The sequence below is a fragment of the Sorex fumeus genome, unplaced genomic scaffold (genome assembly GCF_029834395.1).
Source record: "Sorex fumeus unplaced genomic scaffold, SorFum_2.1 ptg000009l, whole genome shotgun sequence".
Lineage (NCBI taxonomy): Eukaryota > Metazoa > Chordata > Mammalia > Eulipotyphla > Soricidae > Sorex > Sorex fumeus.
Window position 1 is genome coordinate 13806723 of NW_026606066.1, and position 13636 is coordinate 13820358.

Consider the following 13636-nt stretch of genomic DNA (forward strand, 5'->3'; position numbering starts at 1 on the left):
CCTCATGTCCTCTTTCATTTCTTGAAGTAGTGTTTTGTAGTTTTCTTTGTACAGGTCCTTTACTTCCTTAGTTAAGCTGATCCCTAGGTACTTAATTTTCTGGGGCACATTTGTGAACGGGATTTATTTTTTTTATGTCACTTTATTCTCTCTCATTACTTGTGTATTGGGAAGCCATGGACTTTTGGGTATTGCTTTTATAGCATGCAACTTCACTATACAAGTCTATTGTTTCTGGAATTTTCTTGGTAGAGGTTTCAGGGTTCTCTTAGTATAATATCATATCATCTGCGAATAGTGAGAGCTTGATTACTTCCTTTCCTACCTGGCTGCCCTTAATATCTTTTTCTTGCCTAACCGCTATTGCAAGTACTTCCTGTACTCTATTGAACAGCAGTGGAGAGAGTGGGCATCCTTGTCTCATCCCTGATATTAGAGGGAAGGCTCTCATTTTTTCCCCATTGACGATGATGCTTGTCCTAGGCTTGTGGGAAATGGCCTTAACTATATTGAAGAAAGTCCCCTCTATACCCATTTTAGCGAGGGTTTTCATCATAAAACGGGTGCTGGATCTTGTCAAATGCTTCCTCTGCATCTATTGATATGATCATATGATTTTTATCTTTTGTTGATATGATGGATTATGTTGATTGATTTTCGAATATTAAACCATCCTTGCATCCCCTGGGTGAATCACACTTCGTCATGGTGTATGATCTTTTTGATGAGTTGTTGATTTCTATTTGATAGTCTTTTGTTGAGAATCTTCACATCCGTGTTCATAAGGAATATCAGCCTGTAGTTTTCTTTTCTTGTGGTTTCTTTGTTTCCTTTTGGTATTAGAGAGATTTGGGCTTCATGGAAACTGGGAGAGTTTCTGTTTCTTCAGTTTCCTGGAAAAGCTTGAGAAGAGCTGGCAATAGGTCCTCTTTAAATGTTTGGGAAAATTCGCTAGTGAATCCATCTGGACCTGGGCTTTTGTTTTGAGGAAGACTTTTGATTACAGTTTAAATTTCCTTGATATTAATAGGTCTATTTAGGTACTTTAGATCTTCTTGATTCAGCCTTGGGAGATTATAGGAATCCAGGAATTTATCCATTTCTTCTAGGTTCTCTTGTTTTGTGGCATACAGACTTTCAAAGTAGTCTCTGATGATCTTTTGAATTTTGAAGAACCAGCTCTTGGTTTCATTGATCTTTCGGATTGATTTTTTGGTTTCCATGTTGTTGATTTCTGCTCTGAATATTATGATCTTTTTACTTTTGCCTGATTTGGGCTTCTTTTGTCGATCCTTTTCTAAGCTCTTGAGCTGTGAAGTCAAGTTGTTTATGTGGGCCCTTTCTTCCTTCCTGAGAAATGCTTGCAGGGCTATAAATTTTCCCCTTAACACAGCTTTAGCTGCATCCCATAGATTCTGGTAGCTTGTGTCTTCATTCTCATTTGTTTCCAGGTTTCTTTTGATTTTGTCCTTGACTTCCTTCTTGACCCACTCATTGTTCAACATTGAGTTGTTTAATTTCCAGGTGTTTGATTTGGTTCTCCGTGTTGTGTGTGATTCACTTCTATTCTCAGTGCATTGTGGTCTGAAAAGATTGTTGATACTATTTTTATCCTCCTAATTCTATTGAGGTATGTTTTGTGGCCTTGGACATGGTCTATTTTGGAAAATGTTCCGTGTGCACTGGAGAAGAATGTGTATTCTTTCTTTTTGGAGTGTGCCCTGATAGGTCTATAAGCCCTCTCTCTTCTATTTCTTTGTTCAAAGCCAGTATTTCCTTGCTGATTTATGTTCTTGTTGATCTATCCAGAGGTGATAAAGCAATGTTGAAGTCTCCAGCTACTATTGTGTTGCTAGCAATGTTCTCCTTAAAATCTGTTAGTGGCTGTTTTAAGTATCTAGCTGTTCCCTCATTAGGTTCATATACATTTAAGAGTGTGATTTCTTCCTGTTTTATGTATCCCTTGATGAATAGAAAATGGCCTTTACTGTCCCTTCTAATCTTTTTCAACCTGTAATTTATGTTGTTAGATACTAGTGTGGCCACACTTTTTTGAGGGAGCTGTTTGCTTGCAGGATTGTTTTCCATCCTTCAACTTTGAGTCTGTGTTTGCTCTGACTGTTGAGATGAGTTTCTTGTAGTCAGCAGAATGTTGGGTTCTGTCTCTGAATCCATTTTGCCACTCTGTCTCTTAATTGGTGAATTTAGACCATTGATGTTGAGAGAGATTATTGTTATGGGATTTTGTGTCATTTTTCTGTAAGGGTCTGTTGTGCTTGTAGGGTTTGTCTTGTCTTATAGTAGCCCCTTTAGCCCTTGTTTTAGGTTTGGTTTTGAGTCTATGAAGTTCCTGAGCTGCTGTTTATCCACAAAATAGTGTACTGTTCCTTCGAGTTTGAGTGAGAGTTTAGCTGGATAGAGTATTCTTGGTGAAGCGTTCGTTTCAGTGAGTTTTTTCACTATATCCCACCATTGCCTTCAGGCTTGCAGGGTTTCCTCTGATAGGTCTGCTGTAAATCTAAGGTGTGCTCCTTTGTATGTGATTTCCTTCTTTGACCTTGCTGCTTGCAGTATTGTGTCTCTATCCATGACATCCATCATTCTAACTATGATATGTCTTGGAGTGGTTTTTTTTTTCTTTTTGGGTCACACCCGGGAATGCTCAGGGGTTGTTCCTGGCTCTGCACTCAGGAATGACTCCTGGTGATGCTGGGGCCGGGAGGAGGAACCATATGGTGGGGGTGGGGGGACCATATAGGATGTTGGGAATCGAACCTGGGTCGGACACATGAAAGGCAAACGCCCTACCAGCTGTGCTATTGCTCCAGCTTGGAGTGGTTTTTTTCAGTTCTCTTTTAGCTGCCACCATTCGGGCTCCTTGAATCTGAATGGCTGCATTGTCCAGCTCTGGGAATTTTCCAGTAATGATTTGTTTGATCGTGGCTTTTTCATTGGGATTGTTTCCCTGACCTTCTGGTACTCCAATGATTCTAACGTTGTTCCTCTTGGAATCATCTCCTAGGACTCTGATTCGCTCTCGAGCTATTTTGAGGTCTCTTGCCGTTGTTTGTTGTTGTCTGTTGGCTTGGTGCAGCTGATCTTCCAGCTCACTGATTCTGTCTTCAGCTGTGGCCATTCTACTATCTTTCATGTCCTCCTTTAACTTACTGGATATCTGTCTCACTGTTTGAGTTCATTGAACATCTTCATTACTTCATATCTGAATTCTTTCTCAGAGAGGTCCCTTAGGTGAGTAGCACCTACTGAGGCTTCTGGATTCGTTTCATTGTCCTCCCCTCGGTAGGGATTTGCGTTGTTCCTTCATGTTGGGTGTGGAGATATGGACACTGAGATGTACCTCAAGATTGCTGGGTACGAGTAGATTAGCTGGGGCCAAGAGAGCGCCCGCCCGCCCAAAATTAGGCCTCGCCCACTTCTGAAGAGGCCACGCCCCCTACAGGTACCTGGAGTGTGTGTGGTGTGTGTGGGGGGGTACAACCTGGGGGAGGAAGAAGACCAGTACAGCGTTGGGGGCGAACAGGAAGAGCTGGATTTTTCTTTTAAACAAAAACACTGCCCTCCCGTTGTTCATCGATTTCCTTGAGCTGGCCCAGTAACATCTCCATTGTGAGGCTTCTTGTTACTGTGTTTGGCATATTGAATACTCTCGGTACCTTGGCAGGCTCTCTGAGAGGGGCGGAGGAATCGAACCTGGCTCGGCCAGGCTGGCTGCGCACAAGGCAAATGCCCTACCGCTGTGCTATCACTCCAGCCCTTCTTTTAAAAGAAAATCAAGTATATGTATAACAGTAAGTAACTCTAAAGTATATCATGATATTTGAAGAAATAGAACATTAAGAAAAAAGTAACTTTGAGGAATAATTTGTTGCATTTAAGGACTCCTCTGTAGCTTTAAAAGGACTATAAGAAAAGAAATAGATGTGACAATGTGGCCTGCAGCTGCCTTCTTGAAAGAATAGTTTTCCCCTGTACTTTTGACCAGAGATACTATTTTGTTTTGTAAAAAGTTTTCTTCTGTGTGTATTCTCAAACTGACACAGTGATTATATTAAGTCTTGATCTATGAACATAGTATATTTATATCTTATTTTTCTCAACAAATTTTTGTAGTCTTCAGTATACGAAATTTTACATCTTTTGTTTATATTTTAAGTATTGAGCCAGGAGCCACACCTTGTGGTGCGTAGAGGCTGCTCCCAGTAGTGATCGGATTACCAGGTGATGCTGGGGATTGGGTAGGCAGTATGCCAAGCAAGCAGTTAAAACACATCTGTCTTTTAGGGCCAGTGTCTCATTTTTTGATGCTTAGTGAGCTTTTTTTTTTTCTTCCTTTTTTTTTTTGTGAACCTGAATAGTTTTTATTTAAAGGAATTTAAATATGGGGGATAGTGAAATAGTGAGAGGCATAGAGAAAGCAGACTTATTGTGGAAAAAAGATGCTTGGTGAACATTTTTTATATTCAGAATTTTCTTTAGTAATGGATGTTGGACTTTGCCTTTTTCTGCCTCTTTAAATAATCATGATTTGGCCTTTTATCATTATGTATAACAATGACCTTTATCTTTTGTAATTTGCTTTGCTCTAAAATTATTTGGTGTTAATATAGGCCCTACAGCTTTCTTTGTGGTGTTAATGTGGTATATCTTTTATTGTTAATCTTTAGAGTCTTTATCTATTAGAAGCACCTGTTTTGTAGATCTTAGTGTTTTTATTTTTGTTACAAATCAAGTCTGATAATCAGTCTTGGCTTTTTCCTTGAGGCAGTTGGATCATTCACCTTTAATGCAATTATTGTGTAATTATGTCAGTGTTATTTATTTAGTTTTTTTCACATTTGTTTTTAAAAGTCACATTTTAGATTTGAAAAATGAAGATAGTTTGAAATATTTATTGCTTTTTGAACACCTAAAATTAAATATTAGAACAGAATTTACTAAGTAAAATGACATAAATGGACAAATTATACGTTTACAGTAAAGTTTAAAAGGCATTTCCTTTTTAAGAAACTTTATTGCAGTTGTTATTTGTTGCGTATGTACTTGTGCCAGACATTGTTCTAAGTCCCTTAAATATATATCTTATGTAATCTTTATAACTGAATATTATTAAGTATTATTATTAAGTTATTGTTAGTCGTTGTTGCTTTTCAGATGCAGCTGAAACAGGAAGAAATGTAAGAATCAAAATGACCAGCTGCGTTGGTAAAGATAGCTAACCTAATGGACAACATTTTAATCAATATATGTATTTGACTTATACAAATCAGTAGAATAAAAGACATCTTTTTGTTGTTGTTTTTTGTTTTGGGGCCACACCCATCTTTGCTTGGGAGTTATGCATATCTTTGCACTCAGAAATTAATCTTGGCAGGCTTTGGGAACCATATGGGATGTCGGATATTGAACCTGGGTCAGCCACATGGAAGGCAAATGCCCTACCTGCTGTGATATCTCTCTGGCCCTGAGACATCTATTTTTAAATGAGCAAAAGATAGAGAAATTTAAAGAAACACAAATGCTTTATGAACATGTTTTAAGCCAGTGGTATGTTCAACCACCTTGGAAGACATTTTTGTACTAGATAATCTAGTAATGATAAAGATTTCCCTACCTACAAGGTAGCAAATATGTTCTTAATTATATTCCCTAAAGAAGGTCTCCCACATGGATATTCATAACAGCATTACTTATAAAAGGGGTTAGACTTTTTTAAGGACCAGATTGTAAACATTTTAGGCTAATAGTCTTATCATACGAGACTTCCCTTTGTCATGGTAGTTGCTAAAGCCTCCATTAGTAATCCATAAGAATGGGTCGGGTTCTTTTCTAATAAAAGATGATGAAAGTGAATAGTCTCCACATATCAACATGATTGTTTTATAATAGCATAATGGAAAAAAAGCAAGTGGAAAACTAAGGCATTCTTACTAAGTTTTAGTTACAGCTTAAACATCATTCTGAATAATGTTTCGTATTTTCTGTGTGTATGTCTGCATTGAAAGTAGAAAGAGATGCATAGTAATCACCAAAATTAGAATCATGGCTACGTATAGGCAATTAAAAGAACACAGGAGCTTCCCACTCGTTTTATTTCAAAGCTGGGCAGTGAGTTTTTTGTATTTATTAAATCTTTTTTATCAAGTATTCCTATAAAGTTTTAAAAGAAGCCAAAATTAATAGTTAGGGAAAAAAATACTCATTGTTTATTCTGTGGGTAGTTGTCACTTGGCTTTCTTTTCTCTCAGCTGCTCACATGCCTGCTTCATTGGCCTCTCTCTCAGGAAGGCAACTTTCTACTTTAGGGCCCAGAATGATAGCTCTGTAAATGAATATCTGCTGTGCCCAGTTTGCTGCCTAATTGGTTTACTCTCTCAGTCTTTTGTTTTTGGAGTACTTCTGAGCATACTAGTTCTCTGTTCTTTAGCCTCTCATTTATTTTGCCCTTTGGATGTCCATAACATTCTAGGGGAGGGAATATGAAAGTCCTTTTTGGAGACCACACAAGCAAAGGATTGCCTTTGGCATTTTTAAGTATGCTTGGCTCACATAGGCATCAGAATGCCTGCTTCCTTGGCATGTTTGTGAGTGAGATAGTGAGCAGAAATACAAGCTAAAATTGCATTTATTTATAAAGAGGTTGAGTATCTTGTGTATATGTGCACGTGTGTGTGTGCACGTGCTCAGAAATCTTTTTCTAGTGTAGAATTCTTTCAGTTATATTAGTAGTCTTAACGTGTCACATTTTATTAGTTTATCAGGGTGCAATAGTGATGTGTAGAACACTGACCCAGATCCTGTGTGAAGTTACAGAGAAAAGAACCAAACCTTTACTAAGAGTTTTATTTAATCGAGATTTAGGCCACCAGGAGAGGGTATATCAGAGAATATCTAGTGTAGTGCCAATTGCTGCTCAGGGTGGGGTCCACTGTCAGCTAGACTAGTCGCTAAGGTTGTAGACACCAGCAGGATGGTGTATAGGATGCTCTAGATGGATTTTTTTTTTCCTTGCCTACACTAAAAGACATACTTGCTGGTTATAAGATAATTATTTTAGCATTTGGAGAAGAGATATTTCAAAGTAGATGCTGATTTCTGGGGGAAAAACTTGATGTTTTTTGTCACTAATTTGTAAATTTAGTTTGTGTTCTTTTTATTAGAAGGAAGTGATCAGCCATTTTGCCAAGGGTGCTTTAATTAAAAGTGCTATTTATTTACTTCAAAATTTAGCCCTAATACACCCATTTCTAGCACTATTTGCTTTTTGGTGTTGGGCGCCTCTCTTGACTCAGTGCTTGGGGGTTACTCCTGGAAATCCTTGGGGACTCATGTGCTGAGGAGTGAATCCAGATCTTCTGATACGAAACATGAACTCTAGCCAGTTGAGCTATCTCTGGCCCCCAGAAGTACTAGCAAAAATTTGGAAGAGGTTGTTGACCTATGTAGTAGTAATGAAGTTGCCTCTGGCTTATGTTCGGTAGAATAGATAAAATGAAAACAAGACTTAGAATATAATAAACTGAGAATAGAAAATATTTGGAAGTGGGAGGAGGTCTGTCAGGTTTAACAAGAATACTTATGCCCAATTAAATTTGAGCTTTTGATAAGCAACAAATACATTTTTTAAAAATACCAGTATGTCACAAATAATACATGGGAACTATATCTGAAACTCAAATTTGACTACCATGTATTTGTCTTTGATACATGGAATATTACCATGTATTTACCTAGTTGGGAATGAAGAACAACTAAGGTATTAGTATATTTGAGTGAATAACTGATCACCGTTTATTTTTATTTATTTATTTTGCATTTTGAGTCACACCTGGCATAGCACAGGGGTTACTCCTGGCTCATGCACTCAGGAATTACTCCTGGCGGTGCGTGGCGGACCATATGGGATGCTGGGAATCGAACCCAAGTAGGCCACATGCAAGGCAAACGCCCTACCTGCTGTGCTATTGTTCCAGCCCCGCTGTGTTTATTTTTATAGTCATTATTCCTTTTACAGCAGGCTAAACTTATTCACAAATAATAGATATGTTTTAGCTACATTGAATTGTATAGTCATCTTGATTTATCAAGATAAGGAGATCTTAGAGTGTTTTTAATAAAAGTAAAAACAAAATTAGTTAAAATGAGACAAATCCATATCACTGATTATCATTACCAGAGCTCTGTAGTATACTAATTAGATTCTGGTGGTTTAGGATATGGCCTAGAATTTGTCCTATCTTGATTAACTTGTTACTTAACTCAGCTGCCCTAGTCAAATCTTGCAGTCAAGGATACTTTTTCATTTCTCCAACATTTCAGTTTATTGACTGTGTTCATTGCTTACTTGCATCTGGGAGGCAGTTTTTGAAAGTAAGTTTCTTTGTTATTTTATTTGAGGGGCACACTCAAGCAATTCTTGGGAGCTTCAATGCTCCAGAAAACATGCATTATCAGTTATTGAACCTAGGACTCTCATATGCAATAGCATCTGCTCCTACCCTTTTAAGCTGCCAGGCCACAATATCTGTTTTTATTATGTTTCAAAACTTAGTTTTTTTCTAGCATTTTGGTACCAAACCTAAGTTACAAAATACATGCTCATCTCCTAGTTACTTACTTATCAGCTATCTCCTCCATATATTTTTAAGACTCGTACCACATCAGATTGATTCATCACATACTTAAATCATGTGTATGGTACACAGATTTCCCAAGTCTTTCTGATTTTTTTTGTTGTTCTCTTTTTTTTTTTTTTCCTTTTTGGATCACACCTGGTGATGCTCAGGGGTTACTCCTGGCTCTGCACTCAGGAATCACTCCTGGCAGTGCTCAGGGGACCATATGGGATGCTGGAATCAAACCCGGGTCAGCCGCATGCAAGGCAAACTCCCTACCGGCTGAGCTATCGCTCCAGCCCCTGTTGTTCTCTTATCTCTGATCACAGTCACCATTCTTGGAGATTTCCTCTTTTCTGATTGGTACTTTTTCTTATAAATTGTTTCTTGGTCTTCTTATTTTATTAGATGAGATCATTAACATTTGAAAAATATGAAGCAAGACATACCCCAAACAGGCAGTAGGGCTATTAGAATTTTTTAACACCCCAAGGCTTTGCTTTCATGATGTGCTGGTGGTTCTAGAGCTGATTACAGTAACAAATACTGAATCTTCAACTCCTTTCATCCAACCAATCTTAGTCTTGAACTGTTTTTTTTCTAGTGAAAACTGTTCTGTGGAAATCATAAGAGTAACTTGATAATATTTGTTGAAAGAATGTTTTGTTGAAAACTGTAGTTAAGTAAAGACAAATGCCTCGGGAATGAGTCAGATATAGTATTTGTACAAATTGTGGGAACCAAACAGACGCAGTATGTCATATTGTCTTGTAAGTGTATTTTTATTGAATCTTGTTATAGTATATCAAATTGATTTACTTTTCAAAATGCTGAATATTTTTCATTAAAAGCAAGGTATAGATAAGAAAAAACACTTTAACTTTTGAAAAGCATCTATTCTAATCAAAGTTGTATTGTCTTTGATGGTTTTTTTTTCCCTATGAAACCACTCAGACTGCATTCTTTCCCTCTTCTGCTTCCAAAGAAAGAGAAAAACGATCATCAGTTGCAAAAGCAACACCTATAACTGGCTTCATGTTAAGGAGAGGATGCTCTGACTCCTCTCAGTTTCAGTGCTCTACAGGATCAGAGCAACTTCTCTAGAAATGAACTATAGAAATAATCCCTGAAAGTAGTCTTCTCACGTTTGACTTTTTAAGAATGTGAGCTTATGCTTAAAAAGCTTTTAATGAAAATATATGGGATGATACTTTTTTTTTGGGTTTGGAAAACTATTTGTTCTTTGCTTAAATGATCAACAAAGTTGCTCTGATTTCTGACATCCCTGTATGTGCTTCTGTTTTTGCATGTATTCTACCGTGTTATGTATTTATGGGAGGGGACCAGGGACAGGCTCAAGTTTCAGAGTTAGCATTGCTCTGACAAAAAGGAAAGAAAATGTGTGCCTGTTCCTCATTGAAATTTCTGTATTATCAAAATATTGATTCCAGGGGAGCCTGTCAGGTTTGCTGTATTGCTCAGTAGATTTTGTTTTTGTTGTTGTTATTGTTGCTTTATTTAATCCCTTGCTTTTTTTTATTAATAAAATACATTTATTTTATGATTTTTCATTAGGTTTTTTTGCATGCCTATATATCCAGGGGCCAGAACAATAACTCAGCAGGCTAAGAGCATGCTCAGCATGTAGGAAGACTGGATTTGTTGTTGTTGTTGTTGTTGCTGTTTTGGGGTCACACCTGGAGATGCATAGGGGTTATTCCTGGCTCTGCACTCAGAAATTTCTCCTGGCAGTACACAGGGGACCATATGGGATGCTGGGAATCGAACCCAGGTGGGCCGTGTGCAAGGCAAATGCCATATCCGCTGTGCTCTATCACGCCAGCCCCAATCGCTTACTTTTTTTTTTTTTTAATTTTTATTAGTGAAACACTATGAGGTACAGTTGTAGACTTACTAAGTTTTGTGCTTGGGTTTCAGTTATACAATGATCGAGTACCCATCCCTTCACCAGTGTCCATTCTCCACCACCACTGATCCCAGTATCCCTCCCACCCCTCATTTCCCCCACCCCACCCTCCCTCTGTGGCAGGGCATTCCCTTTTGTTCTCTCTCTCCGTTTGGGTGCTGTGGTTTGCGAAAGAGGCATTGAGTGGCAATCATGTTCGGTCTATAGTCCACTTTCAGCATGCATCTCCCATCCTGGGCGGATCCTCCCATCATCCTTTATTTGGTGCTCCCTTCTCTATCTTAGCTGCCTTTTCCCCTGGCATCTGCAGTTAATCCTTTACTTTTTTTTTTCTTCTTATATTTATTTATTGAATCACTGTGGGAAAGTTACAAAGCTTTCAAGTTTAAGTCTCGGTCATCCAATGATCAAACACCTTTCCCTTCACCAGTACTCATTTTTCACCACCAAGAACCCCAATATACCCCCTCCCACCCCTCCCAATGCCTGCGAGGCAGATGATTTCTACTTGTCTCTACATTGATTACATTCATTATTTCGACAAAAGATGCATCATTATTGTTTAGAATTTCCCCCCAAACAATCAGAATTGCTGAAAAGGCATTGTAAAATACTTTGTCTTCTATAGCTGGTTATGAAAATCATATAATGTCATATAATCCATATAATGGATTTTGAATTTCTACAAAGAGCCAGATAATTACAAGGTTGGTTTCAGTGCATCTGGTGTTATACCTGTGCCGGAGAGCCACTTATGGGGGGCAACTCGTGACCTCCGTAGGGCGTGAAGGATGAGCCGGTACTGCCCCCCTTCCCATGAGACTGCAGTTTCCTCGTCACCACCGGCTCATACCAGGCTTTCCAATAAGCTCTGAGGCGGCGGCCACCTTGTATGCAGTCCAGATGCATTTCTACCAAAAGCCACTGGGTTTCGAGATTTGTTTCTGAGTCTCTGGGATCATGGCCATTAAGCAGTTTGATCAGGAACCAGAGAGGCCATGCCTCCAATTATATAGCTGAGCTTGTGGTGGTTTGTGGGTGTGTCTCCCACATACCTAACTTTTGGCCGTTTACTTTCTTGGTAAACTTTGCCCCAAGTTTTTGGGGTCTGGCCAAAGACACAGCAGCAATTTTGGGGTATCTGAAAGTCTGAGGGTGCCAACAGGCTGCTGATGCATTCACCTCACAGGTACAGATTGACCTGCTGGCAGCACCATACCCCCTATCCCTTACTTTTTTTTTCCCCTTAAATTTTTATTAGCGAAACACCATGAGGTACAGTTGTAGACTTACAAATTTTTGTGCTTGGGTTTCAGTTATACAGTGATCGAATACCCATCCCTCCACCAGTGCCCATTTCCCACCACCACGGATCCCAGTATCCCTCCCACCCCCCATCCCTCCATCCCACCCTACCTCTGTGGCAGGGCATTCCCTTTTGTTATCTCTCTCCTTTTGTGTGCTGTGGTTTGCAAAAGAGACATTGAGTGGCAATTCGGTCTATAGTCTACTCTCATCACACATTTCCCATCCTGAGAGGAAATCTCCCAACACCCTTTATTTGGTACTGCCTTCTCTCTCTGAGCTGCCTTTTCCCCTAGCGTGTGCGGCTGTCCTCAAAGCCATGGAGTAATCCTCCTGGTACTTATCTCAGCTATTCTTGCGTGTTAGTCTCCTATTTTGTTACTTTATGTTCCCCAGATGAATGCAATCTTTCTATGTCTGTCCCTTTCTTTCTGACTCATTTCGCTTAGCATGATACTTTCCATGTAGTACCACTTGTATATGAATTTCATGACTTCATCTTTTCTAACAGCTGCATAGTATTCCATTGCGTAGAAGTACCAAAGTTTCTTTAACCAGTCATCTGTTCTCGGATGCCTTACTTTTTAAAGTCAGTTTTCAGAGTAGGAAGTTCTCAAATAATTTTTGTTTGTCAAATAATTGAAATGCTTGAAAAGAAGAAATGGGTGAGTTAGAGAAAGGAGTATTTAATAATGTGTAGAAATAGATATTATGATATAATTCCCGTGTTTTTGACATCCTTAAACTATCTTATTGGCCACTGCTATTTATACCAGAGGTTTCCAACTTCATTTTACTTTTCAGAAAAAAATTACTTAACCACCCCCATGGAATTCTGCTTTCTTTTAAGTGAATAAACAAAGTATCCCCCATTTCCATCCTAGACCCCTTTCTCAGGGGGACATTATCATTCACTTTGGGAAACAGTGATCTAAATCCTGGATGATCATGTTTTGATAAGTAGACTCATAGTGTTCAGTTATAGCTTCTTGAAGAGTCCAACTATATTTTAATTGTGTAAAATAATGTCATATTAGGAATTTTTTGTTGATTTATGACAAGGTACATTGTGCTAAATATTACAGATTTTCTCATATTAAGTTCTTACTATGTTTTTATTAAAGAAAATACAAAATTCTCAAAAAGGAAAAATACAACATGTATGTTAATTATATTTAGAATATCATTTATATAATTGCTTTATTTTAAATGCTTTAAATATATGGTAATATGAGTATTTATAAACATGCATCTCAAAAGCAGTGCATCATTATTTTGACATTTCCATTCTTATTTTTCTTTCCTTTTTGTCTTTCTTTTTTTTTTTTTTTAAAGAATTAATGTGCCATCTGGAAACCTCTGAGATCATGCCATAAAAGGAATTTTGGATTTTTGGCAACTATTCATTAGGATATGCTGTGACTGTGCACCTTATCAGAATAATGAAATATAATTAGAAAGGTGTTTAACTCATATATGTTTGAAAATTTTAGTATTTAGATTCTTGTGTTCACATTATAGGAATTAAAAAGATTAATATTATTCTGTCTCAAATGTAATATGATTAAGTTGTCATTGTATGCTTCAAGACGTGTAAATCCAAACCCTGTGTGACTAAATGGTTCCAAACTATTTCTCAACACTATAGTCTGTTTCTCTTCAGTGTTAAAATAAGCAAATACAATTAGTTTATGTGTTTTTTAGTGGGGAGAGTTTCAATATTACATTGCAATTAATTTGCTCTCTTCCTCTTTTCTGAATAATATAGTTG

General features: G+C 37.9%; 1 protein-coding gene and 1 pseudogene across 1 annotated transcript in view; one reads left to right on the forward strand and one right to left on the reverse strand.

The window, feature by feature from the left end:
• PSMD14 (proteasome 26S subunit, non-ATPase 14) overlaps positions 1 to 13636 on the forward strand; it is a 102615-nt gene that overhangs the window by 29554 nt on the left and 59425 nt on the right. The window lies entirely within an intron of this gene.
• LOC130019864 (uncharacterized) lies at positions 9579 to 9773 on the reverse strand (annotated as a pseudogene).